Source organism: Triticum dicoccoides, chromosome 1A (assembly GCF_002162155.2).
Source record: "Triticum dicoccoides isolate Atlit2015 ecotype Zavitan chromosome 1A, WEW_v2.0, whole genome shotgun sequence".
Taxonomy (NCBI): Eukaryota; Viridiplantae; Streptophyta; class Magnoliopsida; order Poales; family Poaceae; genus Triticum; species Triticum dicoccoides.
The window spans coordinates 183,031,650-183,041,237 of record NC_041380.1 but is presented as its reverse complement, the minus strand read 5'-3'; the positions used below and the strand labels follow the sequence as shown (position 1 = coordinate 183,041,237).

The 9,588-nt window shown below is 42.0% G+C and overlaps 1 non-coding gene across 1 annotated transcript; it reads right to left on the bottom strand.

Moving 5' to 3' along the window:
* Window positions 1-1,265: 1,265 nt before the first annotated feature.
* On the bottom strand, window positions 1,266-1,399 carry LOC119296921. The gene has a single exon (XR_005145452.1). It is a non-coding gene; the product is annotated as a small nucleolar RNA snoR80 (small nucleolar RNA).
* Window positions 1,400-9,588: the final 8,189 nt, after the last annotated feature.

The following is a 9,588-nucleotide window of genomic DNA, read 5'->3' as shown; positions in this document are numbered from 1 at the left end:
GTATTTTGGTCCAGAGAGCCCCAATCACACAAATTTTCATAAATGGCGACCAAAATGAGTATATTATATATATTACAATCATCCAGGAATTTAGAACAACTACAAAAGTGCTGCTATGAAATACTATAACAGCCATTCACATCATGCAGGAGCATATAATTAGCTACAAAGATGAAGCGTTCCCTTTTTCCAACTTCTGAGCCTGGAGCTCCTGTAAAAGACAGGAAACGATCATTATCATGGCTGTGAATTCAGAATGAAAGCAATATCCTCAAACATACAACAGCTAGGAAAAGAATATTGAACAGAATAATAAAAAAATACACAAGCAGCTAGGGGTCGATCCTAATGCATGAGGGCACGGATAACAGTAGCAACCATGAGTAAATATTAGCAAATATTATATTGGTGGAAAAAAGTAAATACCAGCAAGGTATAAGAAGACTCCAAGAAATTGATGGCTCACAATACAATCATGCTTTTGACAACAAATACTACTAGAATTAAGGTGCATAACATATTCTAAGCAGTGTTACATCATGACAGTAACAATTAACAGTAGCAGCTAGCAGGACATCAATCAAGCACAACAAAAGTACAACACCACACTTGGGATCTCGGAGCAAGAAAAAGATCATGTTGCTTAGGATCTACCACAAATGATACTGATCAAGGGCAAAAACAAGTTGGTATGATATCATTCATTCATTCGTTCTCATCATGATCATACATTGAATTCATTAAAGGTTACAGATTCATTTTTTGACATAGCATTGGAAAATCACAAGAATAGTATATGAACCAAAGTGTCCAGATAAGTAGATAACACATGGAGGTCACAATCACATAGCAAAGGAAAAGTGGGACAGACCGAGGACTTACCCTCCGGACAAATCAAAGACTTCACGCTTCCTCTTCCTCGGTGGACAAATCAATGACTTCACTTCCTCTTCCTCATGCACCAACAGGAAGACCATCTCAAACACCTTGGTGCCAACAAGAAACTGTACTCACATAGTGAATAGAACAAAAGAACAGAAAGCACATGTATATACTGAACAAAAGCAACAGCCAAGAATAGATGACTCAACAGTTCATGTTTGTTAACAAAACAAGTGTGGACATCTCACAGTGAGTTAACTATCTGATGACTTTAGTAAAACACATACTAGCATTTGGTGCTACGAGAGACAATAGAGATCATTTGGTCCGCACATTTAGATCATTTAACACAGAGAAAAGAAAAATAACAGAGGACTGCATATGAATGTATGTGTCGTTTCCAGGATAAGTTGGCACATAGAATGCCACAAATTAGGATATACCACACAACAGAGAATAGCTTGTAGCGTCCGACACTAATCTCCATGAGGAACACAAATCATCCTCAGGAATTGGTAATGAACGCACATCAATCAAAACAAAGAACAAAAAAACAGATGGAATTTGTGTTGTCCCTGCAAGTGCCATAAACCTGCAACAGCAATAGCAGCAGCTTCTTCCTAGTGACATTTTCCCGGGCCAGGTATCTATCAATGATGTTGACGGTAAGGAATAAAATTTCACCTAGTAGCTCAAACTTATAGTGGACCTGCATTGGGTGTGTTCGCCAAGTCAGGTCAGACACACAACTCTGTACTAGATAACTTGACCGGGGTTCCAAGCAGATAATTACCTCGGTCCTTTTGTAGAAGCTTTAAATTTCATCCACATATTCAACAACCGCAAGGGAGTTGCCGAAGTCGCAGATGTCAATGTCATGCATTTCCTCCTCTTTGGTGTCCTCCATGTGGATCTCCTTCAGCTCCTTCATCTCATTGGCCAATTGGTGCCTGCCAAAATAAATTCAAATCCTTGAGTTGATAGTTACCTATTTTTCTCAGATTCTTGGTTCAAACAAGGTAAGGTAAAATAATCTGAATAATGCAGAAGATGGAAAATCTACAGATAACCCAATTGAACCTACATTGATATCATTCCATATATAAAAGAGAGCACCCAGTCCAGTTAGATAAGATATACTACTACTTGCCTAAATCTACTAGAACTATATTAAACCTACATTAATGATATTTCATATAGTACAAGATTTGGTAGGAGTATGCTCAAATCTCTGAAGATTTGTGCTATGTGCAAATCTACAGATTTAGGTGTGGTAATTCAAACCATACGCAATTGCACATTTGTGTGTGCAATATGAATATCTAACTGATAGCAAACACAAAGTGCATTCAGGATCCCACTTCCCGGCATCTAAATTCACCCAACAAGTCCTAAAATTTGCACAATTGGAAAGTACAGAGCTAAGAATAGCATGAAAACAACAAGGATTTTAATTACCTATACCAGCGGGGCATTCGCAGGCTGCGTTTGCTGCAGGATGGCCGCGCTGAGGCTCCTCGCCAGGTTGATGCCGGTGCCGGTGATGGGGATGGTGGCCAGGTGGACCAGGAACACGGCGAACCCGATTGGCAGCGGGGCAAGGATCTGTCGACGTTCCACACACCATTAAGCACACACAGTAAGGAGATTCAACAAGGGGAAGAACGGCGGTGATAGTACTCACGGGAACGTGTGAGTCCCTGGCGTTCCTCTTGGCGTCGGTGGCGGAGAAGACGATGTAGACGAGGAAGAAGGTGCCGATGATCTTGCCAGGAACAGCCCGAATGTCACCATTGGGTTGATGTGCCCGCCGGCCTGCATCCATCCATCCCTTAGCAGTTCGAGCCGCTGCCACGCACCATCACGTCGACGGCGTCGTCGTGCTGCACGGCCTGGCGGTGGTCATAGGCCACGGACAGACAGAGGCCCATGGGAGCAGCCGAGCAGGAGCTGCCAAAAGCTCTATCGATCTGGATCGGGATCGGGATGTGGAGCGAGGTGGGAGGGAGGGAGTTCCTGCCAGATCTGGCCACGATATGAGCAGCTCGAGTCGATCTAGGAGGAAAGGGGAGGGGCTGCCGGCGATGAGGTTGGAGGTCGCCGGTGCGACTTGAGAAGAGGACGGCGGCGGATTGGGTCTGGCGTTAGGGATAGAGGCGGATAGGGAGACGACCGACCGCGGCCTCCGTCGTCGCCATGGACGCAGCCACCCGCAAGGGCGGCCGACTGGGGACGCGGTGAGCGCCGCTGCGGGACGGGGAGGAGGTGGCGGCGGCGAGGAGCCGAGGAAGGAGGAGTGTGGGTGCGGGTTAGGGTTTGGGAGGGATGGGATCGGGGGTGGGTGGGAGACGAGAGGGGGTGTGGGAGGGATGGATCGGGGTGGGTGGGTCTGTGGGGTTTCCCCTTTTCATTTTCTTTTTTCTTTTTTGTTCTCTATAGATAAATGGATGGATGGATGTGGGATGATGGATGGATGGATGGGCGCCATGTCATCAATCCGTGTCAAACCAACTCCACCAATGGGAATAGAGTATATGTGATTTGTGTATTTTTTTTGTTTTTCTTCTACTTTTACACATGAAAAAATGAAAAAATGGTCTCACATTGTGCACGAGTTTGTATTTTGAATGACAAACAATATTGACTAAGGAATTTTTCATTTTCTTTGCAAAAAAAATTTGTTTTCCATTTTTTGAGTGTCCAAAATGAGTTTTTTTGTGAATGTCGTACCAAATATTTGTTGCAAAATGGGACCAAATTATTTTTATAAAATAGTAGTCCATATTCAATGCATAATTTACCAAAAGGTTGGGTGCCAAAAGGTTTCAATCCACCTCTCGTGAAAAAGACAAAACTATGTTGATTCAGCTGGAAGCGGGTCAAATTTGAACTAGAGGTGCCTCATAGTCTGCTCATGATTTTTTACAAAAATCATTTTTAGGTAAAGAAGTATCTATTTAATCAGAGATCCAACAACATTTTGGCAAGATTCAACCCCTAGCTATGAACGGTCATGCCCACTGTTTCGACCATATTTTGAAACGGGCATAACAAATTCAAAAAATCAAAAAAATGCAAAACCTTCACGTTGTGTCATCATATTTGGCCAAGTTCCTAGGAAAAATAACAAACTTGTAATACGGCAATTATTATAAAAAAGTGTTCTCAGAAACGAGCTATCACGTGTGGAGATCAATGGCTTTCAAGCCAAATGATCACTCTTATGGCCACATTCATGGCATAGTTTGTTCAAATGATCTCATATTGTGCACAAGGGTGCATATTGGAATGGCAAACAATGTTGCCTAAGGAAGTTTTCATTTTCTTTGGACGAAAAAACCATTTTCCATTTTGTGAGTGCCCAAAAGGAGGTTTTTTTGTGAAGGACCTCCCAAATAATTGTTGCAAAATTGGACCAAATCATTTTTCTAAAATAATAGGCCATATTTAATGCACAATTGACCAAATGGTTGGGTGTAAAAAGTTTTGATCCACCTCTCGTGAAAAAGACAAATTCCTGCCGATTTAGTTGGAAGAGGGTCAAATTGGAACTGTAGCTGCCTCATAGTTTGCTCTTTAATTTTTCCAAAAATCATTTCTAGGTACATAAGTATCTATTTTATCAGAGAAACTCCAAAAAAATTCTAAGATTCAACCACTAGCTAGGAACGGTCATTCCTGCTGTTTTGACCGCATTTTCAAACGGGCATAAAGAATTCAAAAAAATAAAAAAAATTGGGAAACCTTCGCATTATGTCATTATATGTGGCCAAGTTCCCAAGAAAAATAATAAACTTGTAATACGGCAATTATTTTAAAAAAGTGTTCTCAGAAACGAGCTATCACGTGTGGAGATCAATGGCTTTCAAGCCAAATGATCAATCTTATGGCCAGATTCATGGCATAGTTTGCTTAAATGATCTCATATTGTGCACAAGGGTGCATATTGGAATGGCAAACAATGTTTCCTAAGGAAGTTTTCATTTTCTTTGGACGAAAAAACCATTTTCCATATTTCGAGTGCCTAAAAGGAGGTTTTTTTTTGTGAAGGAACTACCAAATAATTGTTGCAAAAATGGACCAAATCAATTTTATAAAATACTAGGCCATGTTTAATGCACAATTGACCAAATGTTTGGGTGTAAAAAGTTTTGATCCACCTCTCATGAAAAAGACAAATTTCCGCTGATTTAGTTAGAAGCGGGTCAAATTTGAACTGTAGCTGCCTTGTAGTTTGCTCTTTATTTTTTCCAAAAATCATTTCTAGGTACATAAGTATCTATTTAATCATAGAAACACCAAAAAAATTCCAAGATTCAACCACTAGCTAAGAACGGTCATTCCCGCCGTTTTGACCGCATTTTGAAACGGGCATAAAAAATTAAAAAAAATCAAAAAATTGGGAAACCTTCGCATTGTGTCATTATATGTGGCCAAGTTCGTAGGAAAATTAACAAACTTGTAATACGACAATTATTTTAAAAAAGTGTTCTCAAAAACGAGCTATCACGTGTGGAGATCAATGGCTTTCAAGCCAAATGATCAATCTTTTGGCCACATTCATGGCATAATTTGTTCAAATGATCCCATATTGTGCACAAGGGTGTATATTGGAATGGCAAACAATGTTTCCTAAGGAAGTTTTCATTTTCTTTGGACGAAAAAACCATTTTCCATTTTTCGAGTGCCCAAAAGGAGGTTTTTTTGTGAAGGACCTCCCAAATAATTGTTGCAAAATTGGACCAAATCATTTTTATAAAATACTAGGCCATATTTAATGCATAATTGACAAAAATTTTGGTCGTCAAAAGTTTTGATCCACCTCTGGTGAAAAAGACAAATTCCCGCCGATTCAGTAGGAAGCAGGTCAAATTTGAACTGCAGCTGCCTCATAGTTTACTATTTATTTTTTCCAAAAATCATTTATAGTTATATAAGTACCTATTTAATCATAAATACATGGTTTGATGGTGATACATCGAGGTTTAGGCGGTGGCCAAGGCCCCCAACTCTAGAGCGCGTAAACTCGCATGCCCGACGCGTGGTCACCGCGTGACCGTGGCGTTGCCATGTGTTCTGGGCAGCCTAGGCATGTCTAGTGGGTTGGGCACTCCCCAGGTAGGTTCTAGGAAGAAAATTACAACATAAGATTCTAACGAGGAGACCGATCGATGCTCAAACATGAATTAGCAGCCAAGTGTTTGATTAGCGGTACGGGAAATGCACATGGCCAATGGGCGTGAGTTTTTGCTGAGGATGATCATCGACTAAGAAGAATGTGTTCACAAATTTTCAGATCAAAAGGAGGATCCTAGGTGGTACTTGCTTTGCAAAGTACCACAGTGGACAGAAATATGAATGTTGAAGGTGGGCTCAAAATAATGAATGGATCGAGCTGAAATTTGGTGGAGGATGGTTATTTGGGCATTTGAAAGCACCGTAGAAAATTGATACCATTTGGACATGCCAAAGTGGTACTTCCTTCACAATGCTCTTCTATGGACAGAAACTTGGGAAAACTAGTGAGAGAAATTGGATGAATGAAATGAGCTCAAATTTGGTGTAGGTAAGTTACATAGGTATGGTTATGCCTTGGTAGATTTTCAGATCATTTGGGTAAGCCTAGCTAGTACTTACTTCACAAAGCTTCTCTCGAGGTAGAAACTTTGAAAATTTCCTGAGAAAGATTGACTAGGAAAATGGAGCTGAATATTATCATGTGGCAATGATTTGGGTATGGAAGAGTGCCCAAAGAGTTTGAGGTTAATCGGAGGGGTCTAGATAACACTTGCTTTGCAACGTGCCAATTTGGCCATAAAATATAAATTTAACCTGGGCTCACATAGATAATTTGCCTGAGCTACAATTTGGAGGAGGGTGATAATTTGGGCATATGAAGAAACTGTATAAATTTCATGTCATTTGGATATATAAAAAGGTACTTCCTTCACAATGCTTCTAGGTGGACAAAAAACATTGGAAATTTGCCGAGGAACGTTTGCTAGGCAAGTGGAGCTGAATTTTTTCATGCTGTAATGATTTGGATAGGAAAGAGTGCCCGAAAATTCCGAGGGCAATCAAGAATATATAAATAGCACTTCCTTCATAAAGTGCTGTCGTGAACAGAATAGGAAAATGAATATTGTTGAATTAGTTTTGAACTAGGAAAGGAAGGATTTTTACATATTTGATGAAGATATGACCCAAAGAATTTATGAGATTTTTTTGGGAATTTTGGGAATGACAGAAATATAGGTTGCTTCACAACCTAGGGCAAAAACTGCCACATGGACATGACACATAGGCAAAACTGATGAGGTGGCGCCTAGTCATAGCAACCCACCACAATTTACAAGGTTATGACCATCTATATTGGTCATGATCAGCTAGAAATAAGGCAGCAGACCAGTGCTATTTGCTTTATGACCATTTCGTGTAAGGAAATTACGACCTTTCTGACCAAAATGGTCGTTATAGTTTAGGTTTTGGAGCGCCCCGAACAACTTTTGACCAATTGGTCTGAAATGGTCATAGATCTATGACCAATTCTTCCAGGGTCACTAACAGAAGGTCACAAGTTGACATATTTCTTGTAGTGGAAGAAGCCTTTGTGCTAGCTCGAGAATGGCAACGCCAACGTCAACAAGAACAAGAGGAGCGAGCGTGACAACATCAAGATGCACAAGACGTCGAGGCGGAACGCCAAGAACAACAACTATGTGAAGCTCAAGCACTTTAAGCGCAACATGCACTTCATGAATCAAGTCGTGTCGTAGCCGATCGAGGCCGACAAGCTCGACTACATCAAGAAGCACTTCGCGATGAAGCTCAAGAAATAATTTACCAAAGACGTGTGCATCGAGAAGCTCCTCCTCAAGATAGACAAGCTCCTCGTCAAGATAGACAAGCTCCCCCTCAAGCGAGACAAGAACATCAAGTCCATCGAGAGCAAGAAGACAATGGGCACAATCCTCGCCAAGAGCAACAAGAGGAATACATCCAACTTCGCCAAGAGCACCACGAGTTGAACAATCATCTACAACATGGGCGTCATCATCCCCGACCCCAACATAATGAAGAGCAACGCTACGGCAAGCTCAAGTTCACCATGACCAGGTTCAACGGAAGCAACGATCCCGAAGAATACCTTTCATGGGCATTGAAAGTTGACAAGATCTTCCGTTTGCACAATTATGAAGAAGAGAAGAAGATCACGATGGCATCCCTTGAGTTCCAAGACTATGTCCTCATTTGGTGGGAACAGGTCGTTGAGCGCCGCGAGGCAAGAGGTGAACCACTCATCACTACTTAGGCACAAATGAAGGATGTCATGAGAGCACGCTTCGTGCCTACCTACTACAACCGTGACCTCTTCAAGAAACTTCAGCAACTCAAGCAAGGAACCAAGAGCGTTGAAGAGTACTACAAGGAAATGGAGATTGCCATGATACGAGCCAATGTCAAAGAAGATGATGAGCAAACTATGGCAAGGTTCTTGAATGGACTCAATCATCCTATCAAGAAGATCGCCGACTTCCAACCACACTCGAACCTCATCGAGCTAGTGCATCAAGCTACCAAAGCGGAACGGCAAGTACAAGACGACTTCAAGTATGCCAAGTTCTCATCCAAGTCCTATGACCTCTCCAACAATCAAGCTTCGACGAGTCCAACACCTTCTACCTCAACCAAGCCATCTACAAGCAACGGCGACAAGTCAAGTTACAACAAAGCTTTGACAAGCTCAAGTTGTCCTCCTACTACAAGCAACTTCAAGAAATCTCCATCATCATCTACTCCACCCGATGAGACCATCAAGACAAGTTCTATCAAATGTTTCACATGCGGAGGCCGAGGCCACAAGTCCTTCGAGTGCACAAACAAGAGCACCATGATCCTCAACAACGACGGAACCTATGACTCCATGAGTGAAGGAGAAATGGAAGCTCTTGAGCAAGTGGCCATGCACCGACAAGTGAACAATGAAGATGAAGATGACCAAGGCTTTCGCGATGAAGATTCAAGTCCTGCTCTTGTTGTCTCCAAGGTCTTGACTCTTCAACATCAACAAGACGAAGATCAAAGATGCCATATCTTCCACACAAAGGCCAGCATCAATGGACGTTCCGTCAAGGTCATCATCGATGTAGGTAGTTGCCACAACTTAGCAAGTGAAGAACTATGCTCCAAGCTCCAATTGGTCAAGATGAAGCACCCTCACCCCTACAAGGTTCAATGGCTAAGCGACAGTGGCACCATACAAGTCGAGCATAGAGTACAAGTCTCTTTCAAGATCAGCGCCTATGAAGACACATTGGAATGTGATGTCCTTTCGATGACCGTTTGCCACCTCCTCCTTGGACGGCCATGGCAATTTGACCGAGATGTCATTCACAATGGGCGTACAAATCACTATAGCTTCAAGATGAAAGGGAAAGATTTTGTGCTACATCCTATGTCTCCAAGCCAAGTGCTCGCCGACAAGCAAGCCACCCATCGTGGAGAAAATAGTGAGAGAGCGACCCACCAAAAAGAGAGTGAGCGCCACAAGCCCAAATTGAGTGCCTCCACGATGAGCGACAAGAAAAACTTAGTTCTCTTTGCCACCAAATGAGAGATGAGAGAAGTGTGTGAGAACCCATCAAGTGTCCTACACTATGTCCTCTTGTGCAAGGACGAGGTCACAAAAACTAACAACTGTCACGA